This window comes from Solanum stenotomum, chromosome 3, assembly GCF_019186545.1.
Source record: "Solanum stenotomum isolate F172 chromosome 3, ASM1918654v1, whole genome shotgun sequence".
NCBI classification, from domain to species: Eukaryota; Viridiplantae; Streptophyta; class Magnoliopsida; order Solanales; family Solanaceae; genus Solanum; species Solanum stenotomum.
The window spans coordinates 28,220,335-28,240,860 of NC_064284.1; the positions used below are offsets into that span (position 1 = coordinate 28,220,335).

General features: G+C 38.2%; 1 protein-coding gene and 1 pseudogene across 1 annotated transcript in view; one reads left to right on the forward strand and one right to left on the reverse strand.

The window, feature by feature from the left end:
• The window catches only part of LOC125859461 (uncharacterized), an 819,298-nt gene that overhangs the window by 201,612 nt on the left and 597,160 nt on the right, over positions 1–20,526 (forward strand). The gene's annotated exons all lie outside the window — the stretch shown is intronic.
• LOC125859477 (uncharacterized) lies at positions 15,709–20,255 on the reverse strand (annotated as a pseudogene).

Genomic DNA, 20,526 nt, shown 5'->3' on the forward strand with positions numbered 1-20,526 from the left:
GTTTGGACCCCCACAATAAAAAGAGGTCCTGTAAAACTTGGCGAGGTAAGTACCCACTCGGCATGTCGGCGACCAAGACTAATTTCGCCGAATAGGCGAGAACTGGACGGTTTATAAAGGCCAAAGGTTTAAAGTTTCAAACTCTTTGACTTTACCTCACTTTTGAACTTCCCAAACTCACACCCGCACAATATTTTCTATATTCTATTCATTTTAATAGTATTTTAGTTATCGTATTTGTGTTCAGAGTTGGATTACTTTTCGCCTAGCATTTCAAAGTATTTATTTGGCATTTAAGGTTGGTTTTCCAAACCAATCCATTTTTAGCGATTTGTACTCATTTGCAATTGATTTTTATCTTAGTGATGTGTGTTGGGCCTCTCTAATCGTAATTGTGTATGTGTGTGCTTGTTTTAATTTGGATATCTTGCCCGTAATGCCTATATTATTGAAATCTTGAGTTTTTCGTGCATTAAAAATTATTAAAATTGGGGGGTTGTGCTTGCATGTTGTTGGGTCTAGTCAGGTTAAGTCTAAGTAACCCACATTTGTGCTAAATGACATATTTTGCCCAATGATAGAACGGTTGACGTCATTCTTAAGGGCAAAAGTCGTCAAATGGCCAAATTTGGCCAAACCGGGAGAAGTCTGAGTATCTCGGGGGCATGGGTGTAATGGGTCTTAGCTTAATTGTAAGAATGCATGTTTTGACTTTGTTTTCGGGGGCTTTGAGGTTGAATTTGGGAAGTTGGGTTGAAAGTTGGCACGTTGGGTCGTTTGGCGAGCTGGGTCGAGCTTGCCGCACCACTCGGAGGTTTGCCGAAGTTCCCCTTATCGCCTTTAATTTCATGCTAAATTGTGAGTTAGGTTCTACAACTTTTGGCGAGAGGCCTGAGTTCATCGAGTGCACTCGGCGACTCGCCAAAGGTCTTCCTTCATCACCCTTTTTGCGCCCCTAATCCTTAAATGCACTGTAACTTTCGGCGGGCTAATCCTTGCTCGCCGAAAGCTGTCGGTGATTCACCGAAATTCCTTTCCTATCGTCGACATGCCATTTTTTTGAGAAATTTTTGAGCCAATCCTTTCAGCGAGCCCTATCTAGCTCGCCAAAGTGTTTCGGCGAGTCTGTCTGCAGCTATTCTTTTGTGTCTTTGCTTGAATTGTTTCTAACTTTTCTCTGATGTTTTGCAGAGAGGGCCAAAGAGATAAAAATCAATGAGGATACAACTGCATCCAGGGCCAAGGCAACCAAACCTCCCACAACTGGCGGGAAAGGAAAGGGTAAAGGGAAAGCACATGTGTCACCGGATTCCAGCTCCGACAGTGACGGTATCTACGTTGCTCACCTCACCACTTCTGAGAGTGAGGGTGAGAACCAGGAGTATCAGCCTAGGGAGGATGAGTCACTAGCAGCACAAAGGGCAGAGTTGCGTTCCAAGAAGCTTAACGATCCGTCTAGGATCAGGACCCCTCAGGCTACTTCTCCTCCCGCTCTAGCACAAGTCGTGGTCCTAGCACCACCAGTACAGGGTCCTCCTCCCAAGTCTATGAATAGACTGAAGACCGAGGGGCTGAGGACCAGTATCGAGGAGAAGCGTCTGTCTACTGATGGAGTTATTGACAGGTACCTGGAGATAATGAGTTGCCTAAAGTCACACAACTTCAGACTCTTCACCAAGCCCCGTGGCCCTTACATTCCTAATTAGGTCCGGGAATTCTACGTTGCTTATGGAGCCTTGGTACCACAGAGAAAGAAGCAGGCAGCTGCATTCAAGCCGGTGGACTACGTAGTTGTGCGGGGAAAGAAATTCAAGTGTGATAGTGAGGCTATTAATGTTGTCCTGGAATGTCCTAATGATATTGATGATGACTGCCAGCATCTGATCAGGACAAAGACATTAGGAAACATGAAAAAGTGGTTGGCTCCGCTAATATCATATGGTACTCCCAAGTGTCTAGAGATTGGAGAACTGATTGAAAAAAATATCTAAACATAGCTGCAAGGTTCTGGTTTGGCTTCATCAGCAGTACTATCATGCCATCACAGAATGAGTCGATTCTCCGCCTAGCCAAGGCAGCCTGTCTAGGTTGCATTATTGATGAGACGAGGATAAATCTAGGGATGACTATGGCATAGGAGATGGTCATGAGGGCCAAGCAGCGCCAGACTTCCCTCCCCTTTCCGGTGTTGATCACCGAGTTGTGCAGACGGGCTCGAGTTCCTATAGATGAGAAGAAAGATATGGAAGTGAATCCCACATCTTCTACTGATATCCAAAGAATCGAGGTGGAATATTTAAAAGATGAGGCGGAGAAGAAAAAGGCATCCCCGGTGGACTCTTCCCCGGTTGTGGACACATACACATTACCTGCAGAGGCGCCTTTGCCTACTCCTGCCCCTGGGCCTTCAGGTACATCCAGTGTTGTTCCTTTTGATACCCCTAGTTCCTCTGCTGCTACATTGCCTCCCAGATCTGCTGCTGCTGTTTCCCAGCCCCCGCTTACTCAGGCTGCATAATCTGGATGGGGCATCTAGCCCATTCTGTTGATCGTCGTGCTTCTATACTTGAGGTCTCCATTCCAGGCATGATTCAGTCAGCCCTCACTGATGCTTGATGTTTGTGTATTCAACGATACAACTTCTGATGCAAGTGTCTACGATCGTGCAATAGTATAATAACCCAACCAAGGGTTGGGGTCGAGTCCCAAGGGAGTGGTTTCGAGAATTAATAGAAAAATAAAATTAGTTCTAACTAGTCGTAGCTTAAGACTACGACTAAAAACATTGTAAATTAAATAGGGGTGACACAAAAGTGTCAAATATCAAATGGGGGTTTTGTCACAGGTATAACTAAAACAGTAAAAATGACAGAGAAATCTATGAATGTGAGGGGATTCTTGGGGTGTGACCACAATATATATTTATTTTAATCGTTGGGTACATGCTTTCGATAGGAAATTTGCAAGATAATAGTGACTAGGCTAAGCTTCAGATGGAAAAAAGTTTCCTCTCGGGCAACTTACCCCCGTTTCAAATAGGTTCCTCTCGGACACCCATTTGTCACATGAAAGCCAGCCTACACCTTACCCCACTCACTCTCTCGAGCTGAGTGTTAGGATATGGGACCATGTCTCACCCTCTCGGGCTGAAATTTATGTCGACCCACTCCTTAGGCCATCAGTCTAGCGGTCTTGGTTTCACGACCTCTCTCTCGAGTAAGCCGAAAACACATGGGTGGTTTTGTATTTGCAACTACAAACTCATTAAATTAAACCACAACCACTAGGTGAAATCACCATTAAAATACATCTAATCTATCAACAAACAAAACCCAACAATAATCTAAATACATATTTGTTAAATCACACCCCAAGAATAGGGGGTTTTAGCCACACATCAAGAGATAGAAATTTATACCTAAATGATCTTGCATTCAAATGGGTATGAAGAATTAAGTCTTGTTACAGGCCAAGAATGAAGAATCCAAGAGACCCAAGTCCAAATCCTTGGAGATGAAATCCTCTTCTTCTTCAAGTTCCAAAACCCTCTCAAACTCAGAGAAAAAGTACTAAAATTATATTAATTATTTCACACTGAAAAATATTATGATACTAAAATCTGATACTAAGCTATAACTCTCAACGAGTATTTATAGTTTTCAAAAATCTGTACTGCGACGAATCATTCGGCGACATTAGTCTGAATCGCCGATCAACTCGGTGATTCGCCCTTTGGTGTAGTTCTTCGTCGTCTTGCACCATCCTTCGGCATCGTCATGCTCTGGGTCATTGGGCGATATAGTATTGCTTTGCGGAACTGCTCGGTGATGCGCCGACTACTCCCTTGTTCCGCTGACTTGATCATTTCCTTCAGGCTCAACACATTGGAACAAAAGGTGGAGTGAGACCCTTCGGTGATTTGCCAAGTGGACTCAGCGATCCTCAGGCCTTCATTTTCTCGTTCTTTTCAGCCTTTTCATTTCTTTTTGCGAAGTAGTATCTGTGCTTTCCTTCAATCTTTGAATACCTGAAACTTAAGGGTTTTCATCAGATATTGAAATAAAATAAGCATTTGAAGACACAACTTCTATTCAAATATAGCCCTTAATGAATCTAATTTGTGGACTCATCAACACCCCCAACTTAAATTTTTGCTTGTCCTCAAGCAAACTCGAGTTCAGCTGATCACAAAGGGTGTCTCAAACAGTGCTACACAAGACTCAATCATGAATGTACACAACAAGACTCAAGTTACTCATGCAAAGATCAATTGTATACTCAAAGATTCAAGTTGTGACACACCATTACCAAAGATTCTCATGCTCGCAATACTTGCTACTTGTGCAAGTTCAAGCTTAACAAAAAGTATCTAAATTCCCTCACGTAAAGAATGATTTCATATTCACACATAGAGGTTAATCAATTCAAGATCAGGAATCAGATGCAACGCTCATACTCAAAAAGAGGAAAGCAATGCATGTTTTCACCCATAGGTTTGCCCTTATTTTCCAATCAACTTTCGATTTGGCTTACTCAAGATCAAAAAGGTCTTTTCAATGCTTGAAATGAGGCTGAGTGCAAAGGTATGGTTATTTAGGCTCAGTGACTTCTTCATCCTCGTGAGATGTGGTGTTCTCAAAACGTCATTTTCCTTTCCCTTATCCATTTTTCTTCTATTACTTCTAAGTCATCCTTTTATTCACTCTCTATGTATTGCTTGGATACCCAATTCCTTTTGCACTTTTTATTCCACAGTTTTTTTTTAAGGGTTTCCATTTTGTCTTGCAATACCATGGGTTAAGGGATACTTTTCTTGCACTTCTTGACTTCTCCTTTTCCTTTTTACCATACCCCCAACTTACGCTTTTGGCCTAAGTTGGCTATTTACTAAAACCACAAATCAAGAGGATTATAGGTAGTGGGTCAAGTAAGGTCTAGAGTTCATCAAGGTTCTTCCAAAGAAAGGTAAGGCTCAAAGGGTGTTAAAAAGAGTTTCGCACACTCACGGGTAGGCCACAAAAAAGGTATGTGTCAAATTTGGCTCACACTCTTTAAAGTTGCCTAAGATCATTTCAAGAGCACACCTTTCTAAATCAATCAGACTAATGGGGCAAATTCTGGGTTTTTTCATGCATGGTTCAAAGTAAGCTAATCACACAAGGCATCGACACTTAAGTCAAACAAGACTACACACTTTTGCTAGTGTGCAACGGTCATTACAAGAGAATCAATTCGATAAATGGCTAGTCACAACGAGATGCAAAGAGTTCACATATTGTCTATGCAACTTCATTTGGTCTCGTCGTAGCCGTGCATTCATGTTCGTTCAATTGATGGCACTATTCAAGTCATCAGTATTGATCGGGACTGAGACTTAAATTTTGTAAAAGAACAACCACTTTCAACACACGAGAGGTGGTAAAAATGTGCGAAAAATGAAAAAATTTTGAAAGGGTCAAAATCGTTTAGAAATTTAAAATAAAAGGAGTCATAAGCTTAAACATCCACAGAAAGCAGTATTTAATGTAATTAAAAATAGACAACCCAACTGTACATAAAAACACAGATATCCATATCAAACAAGCAAGGTGGGCCTCACCCCACCAGAATAAAAGTGTTTGCCCTCAAATGCAAGTGATAAAATATTCAGCAGTAAAAATAAAAAAACACAGAGCGAAAGGTAAAGAGGGGATCCTGTTTATGCATTCGCTTCATCTGCCTGTGCATTGGTGTTTGATGCATCAACTTGATATAAAACAATAGCTCCCGAAGTGTTTCCATTCTGGTTTGCATTGTTTTCATTTGCCTTAGTTTTCGCAGCAATGTTAGCCTCACCCATTCTATCCATGTCATGAGCCGCCAAAAAGAAATCTATGGTTGTGTAGAATCCGCGTCTCCACGAAGGAATGGTGGGACCAATAGGAATCCTCCTTCTGGTCCTAGCTTCATTGGTACATTTTCTTTGTCTCGCAAGCTTTGCTTTCTTTTCATCTTCTTTAAACACACGTGCTCTTATGTTCCGGGGTGGTTCATTTCTCCCTACGACTTTTGGTCTAGCCATTTCTGCAAAGACTTCGAATACAAGTTAGACAGTAATTTAAACAGGAGAAGAGAGGGTTCCAAGTGCAGAATTGCTTCGCCAAACTAGTAAGCGAAGTGCTTATCTAGTTAGGTCATTCGTTGAAAATGATGTACAAATGATACAAGGGCGCAGACAAATAGCGAACAAAGGGTCTTTCAGCGAGTCGCCGAGTGCAGTTTGCGATTTAAGTTGATCGCCGAAAGCCACAAATCAATCGATACATATAGCATCCAGTCAAAGGCAAAATGACGACATTAGGCGAACCGCCGAGCAGACGAGTTTGTTTATCTCGCTAAATAGCCAAACATGTCCATTTTCAATCCATTTCTTTCAAATTTCACCCCGCAACCCAGATAATGCAAATTAGGCTTAAATAACACAATTTCAACGAAGACCCATAGAAGTTTCACATTTTCCCCGAGTAAAAATTCAACTCAAAGCACAGTCGAATGGGAGTCCCTCAAATCACGCGAAATCAACTGAATCATAATCAATAATACATACAATCCAGTAACTCAGAGACTCAGAAGAGATTTTATACTATCAATCATTATGCAAATGAGTACAAATTTTGATAAAATAACTGAGGGATTCGATTACCAACCTTTGGTGCTGAATTAGATTGTACTAACGCGCTAGGCAGTAATGCAATCCAAATCCGCGCACAATTCGACACTTAAAATACATTAAAATTGCAAGAAATATAAAGCTAAAGTGCAGGTGTGAGTTTGATAGGATGAAAGAGTGAGAGGAAATAAATTAAGTAGAATTTTTAAACCTGTGGCTTGCAAAAACCGTTCAATTACCACCCATTCGGTGACGTGAGTTAGGCTCGCCCAATCACTCGGCGAAGCGCCAAGTGATTACTAACTTCGCCTAATGAAACAGGATCTGCATCTCATGTGAGAATCCTACAACGGTCTACATCAAGGTCGCCGTTATTGTCGATGATGCGCCACTAATTTTCTATAGACCGCCAAGTTTTACAGGATCCAAGCTGACATAGTCTTAAGTCAGATGATGGAAAGAATGGTGTTTGTCGATCTTTTCGGTGATCCGCCAACTGGACTTGTTGCCTGCCTCCATATACTATTTCAATCACCTCCTTTACTTTAACATGTACAAACAACACATTATTATTCTACTAGTAATTAGGAAACACTTAAAGGGTTTTGGGTTGCCTCCCAAACAGCGCCTTAGTTAACATCGTGGCATGACGTAAGTCTACCTTCAAACCTCACCCTTGGGGTTAGCCATAGTATCACTAGGCAAACCCCCTTGTTGTCTCGGATTAAGATGAGACGAGATATGACCCATTTGGGTCTCTAACTGCTTAATTAAAACTAAATGAGAGGTAACGGTCTGGTTAAGGGTGGACACATCTTCTTTCATGCCTTTTAGCATTTTGTCTGACCCTTCAACTTTGTTGAGGATGCGTGAGAGCATATCCTCAGACCTACCACCGTCTGAATCTTTTGGCTTTTGGCGTTCATAGGGAGGCACGTATCTATCCTTTTCCCCATCCTTCCAATTTGGATTACGGTCTTTCCATTCACGATCCCAGTCCTTCCAACCTTCGTCTTTAGCCCAACTTTGGTTGCCACCCTGCCTTGGGTAGTTTGAGCGGTAGCCACCGTCTTGGTTGGCCAGATAATTTGCCTCCTCGTTATACAAGGCTTCAAACTTCATCTCCTCAAGATTAGTTCCCCCAACCCCCACAGCGTTGACACCCTGGGCATCACCCCCCATGACGTTTTTGGATAGAATATCAAGTTGTGTCATGATTTTGATCATGTTCTGGTCTCTCTCATTGTCTTTCTCAATCTACTCTTTGGATAGCTGAAATGTGATCAGTGAGTCCTGGTCTTCGCGAGTATACCACGCCCTGTTGATGCTTGTCATGCCATCGAGAAGTTCAGCTGCTACTGTATATGGTTGCATTAACCCTCCGTGCAAAAGTTGGTCAGCTACACATTTGTTTACCGAGTCTAGACTTCGGTAGAAGTATTGAAGGAGCACATTATCAGGTAGACCATGGGTTGGGCATTGTAGCACTAGCTTTTTAAACCGGAGCCAAGTTTCATGCAGAGGCTCTTCATCCAGACGCTTAAAGCTTTGGATGTTATCCCAAATAGTCAACATCTTCGAGGGAGGGAAAAATTGCATATTAAATGCGATGACCAACTCCTCCCACGAAGTGATCGAGTTACGTGGCACCTCAGCTAGCCACTTGCACGTCTCCCCCATCAATGAGAAAGGGAATAGTCTTAATCGAACTGATTCTTGAGAGATGTTTTTGAACGAGAATGGTCCAAACACATCTATGAAGTTTCGAAGATGCTCATGTGGGTCCTAATGAGCTAATCCACTAAAGAGTCCCTTTAGTTGCAAGAGTTGCAACATGGTGCTTGTTATGTGGACCACCGCATTTCCCTCTGGTGACGGTAGACGGATGGCTCCAACACCTCCCATGATATGTGGATCATTGATGTTGGGATCTTGGACATCGTTGAGGTTGCTGATGTTGTCCTGATGGCCCACCTGACTCCCGTTACTACCGTTAACATTCATGCTTTCTGAAATGTTTACACAATCAACAAAACAAAACTAAAAATTAAATTAGTAAACTACCACTAATAAGAACAGAAACTCTATTAATTTGAGAAATCTCAAATAACACCATTCCCCGGTAGCGAAGCCATTTTCATGTTTGCGTAATCAACGACACAACTTTCGATGCAAGTGTCTATAATCGTGCAANTGATGTTGTCCTGATGGCCCACCTGACTCCCGTTACTACCGTTAACATTCATGCTTTCTGAAATGTTTACACAATCAACAAAACAAAACTAAAAATTAAATTAGTAAACTACCACTAATAAGAACAGAAACTCTATTAATTTGAGAAATCTCAAATAACACCATTCCCCGGTAGCGAAGCCATTTTCATGTTTGCATAATCAACGACACAACTTTCGATGCAAGTGTCTATGATCGTGCAATAGTATAATAACCCAACCAAGGGTTGGATTCGAGTCTCAAGGGAGTGGTTTCTAGAATTAATAGAAAAATAAAATTAGTTCTAACTAGTCGTAGCTAAAGACATTAACGATTAAAAACATTGTAAATTAAAGGGGGTGACACAAACGTGTCAAATATCAAATGGGGGTTTTGTCACAGGTATAGCTAAAACAATAAAAATGACAGAGAAATCTATGAATGTGAGGGGATTCTTGGGGTGTGACCGCAATATATATTGATTTAAATCATTGGGTACATGCTTACGATAGGAAATTTGCAAGATAATAGTGACTAGTCTAAGCTTTAGATGGAAAAAAGTTCCCTCTCGAGCAACTTACCCCGTTTCAAATAGGTTCCTCTCGAACACCCATTTTCCGCGTGAAGGCCAGCCTACGTCTTACCCCACTCACTCTCTCAAGCTGAGTGTTAGGATATAGGACTAGGGTTCATCCTCTCGGGCTGAACCTCATGTCGATCCACTCCTTAGGCCATAAGTCTAGCGGTCTTGGTTTCACGACCTCTCTCTCGAGCAAGCTAAAAACACATGGGTGGTTTTGTATTTGCAACTACAACCCCATTAAATTAAACCACAACCACTAGGTAAAATCACCATTAAAATACATCTAACCTATCAGCAAGCAAAACCCAACAATAATCTCAATACATATTTGTTAAATCACACCCCAAGAATGGGGGTTTTTAGCCACACACCAAGAGATAGAAATTTATACCTAAATGAGCTTGCATTCAAATAGGTATGAAGAATTAAGTCTTGTTACATGCCAAGAATGAAGAATCCAATAGACCCAAGTCCAAATTCTTGGAGATGAAATCCTCTTCTTCTTCAAGGTTCCAAAACCTTCTCTAGCTCAGAGAAAAAGTACTAAAATTATATTAATTGTTTCACACTGAAAAATATTATGATACTAAAATTTGATACTAAGCTATAACTCTCAATGAGATTTATAGTTTTCAAAAATCTGTGTTGCGACGAATCATTCGACGACATTAGTTGGAATCGCTGATCAACTCAACGATTCACCCTTTGGTTTAGTTCTTCGCCGTCTTGCACCATCCTTCAGCATCGTCGTGCTCTGGGTCATTGGGCAATATAGTACTGCTTCGCGGAACTGCTCGGCGATGCACCGACTGCTCCTTTGTTCCGCCAACTTAATCATTTCCTTCAGGCTCAGCACACTGGAACAAAAGGCGGAGTGAGACCCTTCGGTGATTCGCCAAGTGGACTCGGCGATCCTCAGGCCTTCATTTTCTCGTTCTTTTCAGCCTTTTTGTTCCTTTTTGCGAAGTAGTGTCCATGCTTTCCTTCAATCTGAATACCTTAAACTTAAGGGTTTTCATTAGATATTGAGATAAAATAAGCATTCGAGGAAATAATTTCTATTCAAATATAGCCCTAAATGAGTCTAATTTGTGGACTCATCAATGCTGTGACACCCTTGAGCGCTACCATTGATGCCCTCGCGGCTAGGATAGCGGTGTGTGAGTGTGTCCAAAGGGCCACCGAAGAGGTGATGGTTCTAAAGGCCGTTATTGTTGCACTGAGGAGAGATGTGGACTAGCTAAAGTCCACCGACATGTCCATGATTTTTGGGACGATGGAGATCCCAGATGTGCCAGTTGAGCAAGATATACCTCCAGCTACCACCAGAGATGATGTTAGAGTTGGGGAGGTAGTTGATCCTGAGTCTGAGGTTGAGACAGATGAGGAGATGCTTGAGGTCGTTGAGGAGGCTTCTTATGAGGGCCTTACGGAGACTGAGAAGGCCATGGTAGATGCAGTTGTGCAGGCTTCTTTGACAGATACACCCTGGTGATACTGTGATTGTGACTCTGGGTACTGAGATCCAGGTTCAGAGTGATGCACCAGGCACTGATGCCCCGATAGACTATTTAGAGAGGATCCCTTTTTACCTCCATCTCTTTCTTATTTTTATTGACTTTTGGATATTTTATTGCTTGCATTTGAGGACAAATAGCTTTTGTTTTGTGGTGGGGTGAGGCCCACCTTTTGTGATTATTATTTTGGTTATATATTGGGTTTTTGAGTTATAAATTGTGTTTAGCACTGTTTTTGTGGATGATTGAGCTTGTGGCTCCTTATTTTAAATGTAAAGGATTTTTGGGCCCTTTCGAAAAACTTTGAATTTTGTGCCACCTCTTGATTTTGTTTAAATGTGGTTGTTCTCTTGCAAATTTGAGTATCGGTATTGATCAATACCAATGACTTGGATAGTGCTCATAATCAAACATAAATGAATGTGCAGCTACTATGAGGCCAAATGAAGTTGCATAGGCAATATGTGAACTTTTTGAATCTCGTTGTGACTAGCCAATTATCAAATTGAGTCTCTTGTGATTAACATTGCACACTACCGAAAGTGTGGAGGCTTGTTTGACATTGGTGTCAATGCCTTGTGTGATGAGCTTACCGTGAACCATGTGTGATGACACCTAGAATTTGCCCCGTTGGTCCGGTTGACTAAGTGATGCAATCTCTTGAAATGATCTTAGGTAATTTTGAAGAGTGTGAAACAATTCGACATTATACCTCTTTTGTGGCCAACCTTGTGAGTGTATGATCCTTGCTTGAACACCCTTTGAGCCTTACCCTTTTTCTTGAAATAAACTTGATGCAAATTGTGTCCTTTCTTTATCAATTACCCCTAATCCGCATGATTTGTGGTTAGTTTGAATAGCCAACTTAGGCTAAAAACCTAAGTTGGAGGTGTGGTGAAAAAAAAAGGTAAATCAAGAAATGCAAAGAAGTCCCCCTTGATCCATGGTTGCGAAAAAGATGGAACCCCTCCATACAAAAAAGAGAGAAAAAGAAAAGAAGACTGAAAAGAAAAAGAATGAAAAAGTTGTGGAATAAAGTTGTGAAAGTGCAAAGAAAAATGGGGTGTCCAACAGTCCATGGAAAGTGAATAATAGGGTGACTTTTGAGCATGAATGAGAATGATAAAGAAAAGGGAAGAAAAGTGTTGCCATACCACATTTCATGAGGATTACAGCTATGAGCCTAAATGACCATACCTTTACACTCAGCCCCATTACAAGCCTTTAAAAGACCTTTGTAATCTTGAGTGAGTTGAAGCAATTGTTGATTGGAAAATAAGGGCAAACCTATCGGTGAAGTCATGCATGTGTTCATCTTTGTGAGTGTGAGTGTTGTATTTGATTCCGGAACTATAAATTGTTGAACCATTGTATGTGAATATGGAATCATTCTTTGTGTGAGGACATTTGAGTACCTTTGTTGAGCTTGAACTTTCATTTGAAGCAAGTAGTGTGAACTTGAGAATCTTTGATAATGGTGAGTCACAACTTGAATCTTTGAGTGCACAATTGATCTTTGCATGAGTAAGTTGAGTTTTTTTGTGTGCATTCATGATTGAGTCTTGTGTAGTACTGTTTGAGACATCCTTTTTGAACTATTAAACTTGAGTTTACTTGAGGACAAGCAAAAGTTTAAGTTGGGGTGTTGATGAGTCCACGATTTGGACTCATGTAGGGCTTGATTTGGATAGAATTAGTGTCCTCAAATGCTTATTTTGTGCCAATAACTAATGTAAAATCCTTGATTTTCAGGTATATGGATTGAGGAACGAAGCATGGACACTAATGCGCAAAAAGGAACAAGACAACTGAAAGAACGAAGAAAAGAAGGCATGTTGATCGCCTAATCCATTGGACGAGTCGCCGAATGGCTATTATCTCGCCTAAAGTTCCAGTGTGCTAAGCCCTGACGAAGAAAATCAAGTCGGCGACAGAAATGAGCAGTCGGCATGTCGCCGAACGGTTTCGCGATGCAGTGTTGGATCGCCCAAAGTTACAGAACTTGAGGATGCTGAGGCCAAAGAAATAAGGCGATGGAACTGACCAAAGGGCGGATCACCGAGTTGATCGGTGATCCCGACTTACTGTGCAGAATGATCCGTCGTTGCATATTTTTGGCGACTATAAATACATTTTCAAACATTTTGTTTAGTATCTTTTGTTAATCAGTTTTCATAATATATAATTTTTGAGTTTGAACTGGGAGTATTGAGACAATACTTTCCTTAGCTTTGAAGAATTGAAGTTTTCCATTTTTGAGAAATTGGAAGTGGGTCTTTGAGATTCTTCAATTTGGACCTTTGTAAAGACTAAATTAGTCTTACCCAGTTGATGGAAACACCATTGGGTAACGATTTTTATCTTTTTATGATGACTAGTTAAAACCCCAATTCTTGGGGTGTGATTATGTGATTATGGGTTGATTTAGCTTATGGGTATTTCTAATTGATAGTTTAAATGTTGTTTAAAAGTGATTTCAATCAGTAATTGTGGTTTAATTTAAAGGGTTGTAGTTGCAAATGCAACTCTAACTTCGTGTTTTTGTCTTGCTCAAGAGAGAGATTTTAAAACCAAGATTACTGAATTGATGGTCTGTGGGTATTAGGTTGTCATGGGTTCAGCTCGAGAGAGTGAATCCTAAACCCTTTTCTACACATTCAGCTCGATAGAATGAATGGACTAAAGCGTAGGTTATTCTTAATTGCTGCTTGTTGGTGTTCGAGAGAAACCAACTTGATTCGGGATAAATTGTTTGAGAGAAAGTTTATCCCTACTAAAGTCTAGCTTATTCACTGATTTACAGTTATTTACTATTAGTTGCAATTACCTATTTGTCTACCTTAGCCTATAATCCAATCACATCTCAAGAACCCGTCTCATTACTTGTTAATTCGTGTTATTTGTTGCTATTGTAGTTGATAATTACAATCAACCCCCCCCCCCCCTCCGTTATTTGACACTTGTGACAGCCTTTAATTTGAATTATGCTTTTATTGGTAAATATCTATTCCTATGATTGACTTGAACATATTCGTATTTTGCTCTTGATTCTTAAACACGTATCACTCCCTATGGGATTCGACCCCAACTCATTTAGTTGAGTTATATTACTGACTAACGATCGTTGGCACTTAGTAATGGATGAAGTATCCTGATACGTGAAATCACCAGCTTTCTAAAGGGTTGTGACCATTTGAATGGTTGTGCCCAGTGTTTTTAAAAACTCTGTTGGGACTCGCCTCGAGGCTCGCCCTATGGTGGGACTTTAGCAAAACGCCTCGAGACTCAAGTGGGGCTTAGTTCTGTAAGACATACGCCCTAAGCTCCCGACTGTACGCCCTAAGCACACCCAACGCCCAACGCTCGAGGCTCGCCTAACAGATCTTACACAAATTATATGTCAAAATCTTTAGTTAACATTGTTGACCCTCATAATTCTTGAATAATTGAATGGATAAATAATAATTTATAGATACAAATTATGTGTTAAAATCTTTAGTTAACATTATTGACCCTCATAATTCTTGAATAATTGAATGGATAAATAATAATTTTTAATCTATAGAGATAAAGAAGATTGAGAATAACTCAAATAACAAGTTTTAGTATCTCATCTTTCCTATTTGGTAACACTGTGAAAGTAATTATATATTACGTAACATTTCTTTTATAAATGCGTGGCAGAATTTTACTTTTTCACTTATCATTGGTCTTCATGGTTTTGTCATATGTCTCAAAATTATTATATTTTATTTAGCTATTTGAAAGTAATTTTATTTTTATTCATGATGGAGTGATGTTTTATTATAATACTAGTAAGGCTATTAATTATTTTCTTTTAGGGGGTAAATCGTATAGTATGATAAAAAAAAATGAGAAATAATGATTCTTTTATTATTAGAAAGTTAAGATATTAGATTATTTATACTTGTATAATCACGTTAGAACTTTTATTTTCTATTAGTTTATTTAATCATATTTGTAATTATTTCAAACTATTGATTTATTTTTATAATTGTGTTATTATATTATTATACTATAATATAAATTAAAATTTTAAAAATCCATAGGTCTTACGCCCCACGTCTCGAGGCTTACGCCTCGCCCTATATATTTTGTTGCTATATATAGAATGTTGTTGCAAAAAGTACTTTTGGCAACAATATAAAAGTCATGTTGTTGCAATAAACGCTAATGCGAAAAGTTTTTGCAACAACAAAATATATTGATGCCAAAAACTAACTTATTGCAACCAAAATAATTGTTGCCTTACATTAATATAGTTGTGGCTTATAAAAATTTTCGCAACAAAATTTAGTGTTGCCACAAATTAACTTTTTTACCAACAATATCAGTTGTTATAAAAAATTGACAAAATGTTAGTTAGGAAGGCTTTTAGCAACAATAATTTTTATTGCAATAAAGCTCACATATTTATTATATACCTTTAGCAACAATTTGTGAGTTGTGGCTACATACATAATACACATTTTCTTTCTAGAAATTTTATACAAATATTTTCTGCACTTTAGCAACAATTTGTGAATTGCTGCTATATACACAATACACTTTTCTTTTAGATATTTTTCACAAATATTTAGATTAAGAATTATATAAATTTGCAAAGGTCAATATAAGATTGATATTCCAAAGAACTAAACACTTCTACATATGTTTGTACTTGTAAGAAAAAATAATAAGCAAGTCATTAATTATATTCTAATCCTACTAGTTATAACTTTTGAATAGTCCGATCTTCCAATAGTACTTGTATTGAAGCAATGGTTCAATTATGCATGTTCATCCTGCAAATAAAAGATAAATATAATTATAATTTGACAAAGTAAGTTATAAACTACACAAATATAAATCTAAAAAGTAGAGATATTCACATGAACGCACTCACAAATACACCCACACACACTTTAATCTCCTAATAAATCTCCCTACTCTCCTGATAAATCACCTTATTTCATTTGAAAATGACCAAAATCAGAGACGCTCTTTAAATTATGTACAGAAGAGAGATTGAGATGTTCCAGATTTGGTAAAGGATCATCAAACTTTGTGGATTATTAAAGCTGTTTTGAGACTTTCTTTTCCACAACTGGATGTAGATTTGAGTTGGCTCAAACTTTGCGACGTCATTGAACTCCTCAAACCAGTCCCTCTTTGGAAACAAGTCCACTGGATCAAACCAGTCATAGGTATGAACAAGTTAAATACAGATGGAAGTTTCATTCATTCAACCGGAAAGGCAGGCATTGGGGGAATTCTTAGAGATGAAGAAGGAGACATCATTTTTGCTTTCTCTATACCTGTTCAGAGTAATAGCAGCAATATGGCAGAAGCGTTGGCCGCTAAAATTTGGCTTAGACCGGTGCATTCAACATGGAGTACATAATATTTCTTTGGAATTGGACTCAATGTTGATCACTAATCTCATAAAGCAAGGTCACTCTAGCAATATCTTTCTGAAGCCTATTATAGATGACATCAAGGAGATGGTGAAGGATGCAAATATGGAAGTGTCTCACTGTTATAGAGAATCAAATCAGGTCGCAGATGGTTTATCAAAGTTCGCAACTACATTAAACAAGCCTAAATTCATCAATCAATACCACGATTTGCCCCAAGATTCTAAGGGCCTTATCACCTTGACAAATGGCAAATGCCGAGTTTCAGGATACGCTATGACAAAGCAAATTTCTTCGTCAGCTAATCTCAATGCTCCTTTTTCTTTCATGGGAGAATATTTTTGTTATGCATATGGTAGAAGAGCGCTCGCTCTTAGAATCTCCAATTTTTTTGTATATCACAATACATTGTGTGCTGTGGAGGCAAGGCTCACATCCCCCTCCATTTATGTACTTGCTTTTCAAGTTATAAATATTTTCCCCTTGAAAAAAAAAAATCATATTTATTATTTCAAGGCTAGAAAATTTCTGGAAAAATCCTTGGCCGATAATACTCTCCAAATCAGATGCAGACATATTTAATAACCTCAGATTTGTCAATTTATGCATTCCTATCGGCAGACAACGTAACCGTGTATTATCACAATCAAGCAATTGCAAATTACAAAGATTACCAATATCTGGTAACTCTTTCAACTCATTGCAATTTTGTAGTATTGGAGATCGTAGTTGACATAAACTATTGATGGAAGAAGGCAGTGCTCTAATACCAGTATGACTCAGATTCACAACTCTTAGAGCTGGAAATGCGAAACAAGAGATATTTAGGCAACATACCTCACTTGATTTCTTCTCCAGCTCTACAATTTTTTCCTCAAGTGATGATTTTTCACTCAAAAGCCTCTTTTTTGTTTCTTCTGCGGTACGCAACATAGAACGAGCTTTCAGCTCTTCATGGATCTTTTCAAAGACCTGCAACTAGTGAAGTCACATGAGTGAAATCCGGACAAGTTCACATGTCAGTCTACGTATTCGGACTTGAAAAGTATACAGAGATTAACTTGAGGTCTCATTATTTTTTGAATTCAGTAAATTACTGTTAACATTTGTACATAAGCTGTCATGCACCCCTACTCATTTGGATTGAGCACAGCTGTTGAAATGTACATAACATCTTGAAGGAGAAAAGCTACTAATACAAATAAAAGGTTCATCCACTCTGATTGTGCACATAAACAGATGGAAGAAAAGCAACTCTGTCCACAATTTCCTTGGTCTAATTCTTGGATATCGTCATCAATCCCAACCCCGCTGTGAGCTTACTGACCCATATAATATTGACCACAGCGAGATATATTCCACAAACAGCATATTGTGGTGAACTCAGGAATCTAGTTGTGTTCTATTAAGTACAGTTGAGACTTGAGATGAAGGATTAAAGGTTCCTAATGTGAAAGATTGGCTAAAGTATTTTTTTGGTGAAGTGAAAGATTGGCTAAAGTATTGATGTACAGTACATGTTATTGGTAAAAAGAAACATGTGTAAATAGATGCACTAGTGAATGATCACAGGAATATTGATTTTTTCATGAAGGGCATTCCCTACCTTGTGCTGTCAGATAATACAGCATGATGCCAATGAGATCCAATAGTTCTTGAAGGAGAAGAAGGATCTACACTATGTAATTGCAAATGAATTTGGAGTTTTTCACCTAGATTACACATGACACTGCACTTGTAGATGATTGGATGAAGTGTGTAAAAACAATCTTTTCTCTGTAAAACTGTACCTGATTATTTGCATCAACCAACTCTTTCGGAATAGTTTTCTTCGAACCTTGAGAACTCAACTTTGGAAGCCGCATTTCTAAGCTTCGCTTCTCTATTAGGGCAGCCTATAAATTAAAGAATGGAGTAATAAAATGAATGATTGTCCCCTTAATAAATCAAATTTAATCACATTTAAAAAATACCTTAAGCTCTGCATCTTTTTCATTGCACAACGAACTGAATTTATCACAATCATAAATAGCCATTTCTAAGTTTTGAAGTCAAGATATCTTTCAAGTTATCCAATTCTTTTTGCATCTGTGTTTCTTGGTTTTGCTTTCCATGTAAATCTTCCTGCAACTAAAACACGTTTATTACATATTGTGTTAGTCTGTTGTAACTAAAATGATAGATGGATATGCATAGAAATACAACTGACACAAGGAGATGAAAAATCTATTCAAAGAATAATATAGCAAGTCATCTATGTTAACATAAAAGAATAATCTCTATTTTCATCTAATTACCAGCAACATATACTTGTAAATAAAAACCAAATTTCAGTAACATATACTATCTTCATCTAATTACCAGATGTGATGCTTCAACAAACTTACAACATATGTTCTGTAATTAAATAGCAATACCCGACAATAGCGCTAGTTCAACATGTAATAATAATAGTAATGCCTATCAGATGTTTTCAATAGAAGACACTACAGAATCCCTTATATATGTAGGTTACACGAATTACTAGCCCAAACAAAAGTTGTACTAATACCTACCAAATACTCCTAGTAGTGACCTTTACTAAAAAGTGAATTAATTTAAAAAAAATTTACTTACCCAATTGTTATTCATTAGACTTGCAGAACTTGTCACATTTGAACTAGTTGAAGTTGTAATGATATTGAAAATTGAAGCAGGAAGGTCATTCTGTTAAATATGGCACAACTTAATAACTTAGTATGTCGATAAAAGAAGAATAGAACGAGGAAAAGGGGAAGATGTATAGTGAGAGTGAAAAAAATTTAAGTTGTAATGTAGCATCTACTAATTTAGCGATGTATACTATAATAAATACCTTGGGATTCTGCAAATGAGATACTAGCGCCATCATGCTCTCTTTTAACAATTTTTGGTCATGCACTAAACGAACTTCCATTACTTCTCGGTTTTTTCGCTCCTCTTCAAGTTGATTCTTAACTTCCATTAGCTTGCTTTCTACACTCTCTCGTTTACGGCGTTCTTCTTCTGCTTCCTTTTGTTGTGCTTGAAGTTGTTCTTGAATTTCATTTCTAGATATTCTACTTGCTGACTTAAATCCAGATCCTTGACCAAGAATGTACTTTGATTTTTCTCCCATTATTTGCACGAATGCAGAATTAATAATAGGATCCACATCGGTACCTTCTTCAATTTCTTGAATTTTTTCAGCAACATCTTTCACTTTATTCTACAAAAAAAAGGTTATACTAGCTTTAACTCTCCATATTTATTCAAATAAACTCATTCTATGAATAAAGGTAAAAAAAATATGTACATCACTTCAGCAGAAGCATTAGTAACCCATTGCCCATTTGGCTTCATGTGTGTTATTTCCCAAAGTTTTTGAAAATTCGGCTATTTTCCAGTGGTTGTGTCCCTCTATCAAAACAAGTGAAATTATGCTATTGTTGAAATTGTAACAATAATCGATCAAAAGAAAGACATATATCTCACCAATTCATAAGACACTGCTTGAAAAGTTTTTCTACCGCAAATATGATTCACTTATTGTTTTGCCTTGTTATTTTTGTTTCTTTCACTCATTTTCTGCATTGATTTTGAGTGTGGAAATTTATTTTGATCTATGTATATAATAAGTCAAAAAAGAAAACAGACAATATAAAAGGTTAAATTTGTCACTTTTAAATACCTTAAAATCATCAGAGCTGAAGTAGTCTACCAAGAATTTCCATTCAGCTTCATTAACATCTGTTGGTATGTTTTCCAGACTCCCCTTTTGTAGCAAATTTCTTGAAATGGTCATGACGTCTACTTCGACGATATCAATACAAATTTTTTGCTGTTTGAAGAATGGTATCCCGATTGTGTTGTATGTCCGGAAGCTGAAACTGCAATCAAAATAGTATAAATAATTAGGTTAAATAAAATGTGTCTTAGTTCCCAGCCCCACTGTAGTTCTCAAAAGTTAAACATCTGCTATATCAAATTTCTCGCTCAAATCTTTTCATAAGTTAACATAGTGCATTTGAAGGACTGAAATAATTATATTCAAATAAAGATTAGAGTTGATCAGATAAGACAACCTTATACAATAGTTTTTTAATTTTATATCATACTTAACAATAGACATATAGCATAAGCTATAAGCTC